Source organism: Mustela nivalis (assembly GCF_964662115.1).
Source record: "Mustela nivalis genome assembly, chromosome: 18".
NCBI lineage: Eukaryota > Metazoa > Chordata > Mammalia > Carnivora > Mustelidae > Mustela > Mustela nivalis.
In genome coordinates this window covers 26303882-26304816 of record NC_139037.1, presented here as the reverse complement: position 1 = coordinate 26304816, position 935 = coordinate 26303882, and positions in this window count along the sequence as shown.

The window sequence follows — 935 nt, the reverse complement described above, 5'->3', positions numbered from 1 at the left end:
TATTGGCAGTTTCCATGTGGGCCACAGCAGGTATCCAGGACCCCAGAGCGAGGACAGCAGTGAGGCTGGAAAGGCTTGAGGCTTGCAGCCCGGATACCTGGGCTCTGGTCTTTGTGAGGACTACTACCAGGGGGTGGTTATGGCAGCTCTGCCTCTCTGGACCCAGCTTCCCTTCTAGAAGTGTGGGTGATGGTGGCCTTCCCCGCACTGTTAGCTCCCTTGGCTGCTGTTTCCTATCACTAATCATTTCGGTGCTCTGTTCTTTAGCATTAATGATTTTCTCCCTACACTGGCTGAGTTCCTTTTGCAAGTCTGGTTAACTCTGTTTGGTCTTCTTGAGCTACTATAACAAAATACCATAGATGGGGTGACTTAACAGGAGACATTTGTTTCTCATAGTTCTGGAGGCTTGGAAGTCCAAGATCAAGGTGCCATCCAGTTCCTGGTGAAGTCTTTCTGACATGTCACATTTTCTCTATGTTCTAACAGGGCAGAGAGTGAGCAAGCTCCAGTGTCTCCTCCTGTTCTTATAAAGGCACCCTTCCCACCCTCCTGACCTCTCAGAGACTCCGTCTCCAAATACCACATTGGGCGTTAGGCTTCAACATTTAAGAGGAATACAATTTTGTCCAGAGCATCTGTCTTCTGCATTGCCATGTCCGACTTAAGTTGATGGGGTATTGAGGGGGGAAGTCACTAGCTAATAGTTTTGTTTCCAGTCCTTTGGCCTTCCACCCGCCCCTTTTTGTACCTCTTTAATTCTTTGTATCATGACTTCCTGTCAAGTCCCCTACAGTGGCTATTCCAAATTTTATCCCATTCTCTACTTCATAGCATTCTTGCATTCAGCAGGCAACCTTAATCCTTAATTTCCTGAGATGACACAGGCCGGGAAGCACACGCCCTCTCAGTGCCAGTTCTGTCTGTCTCAGGAA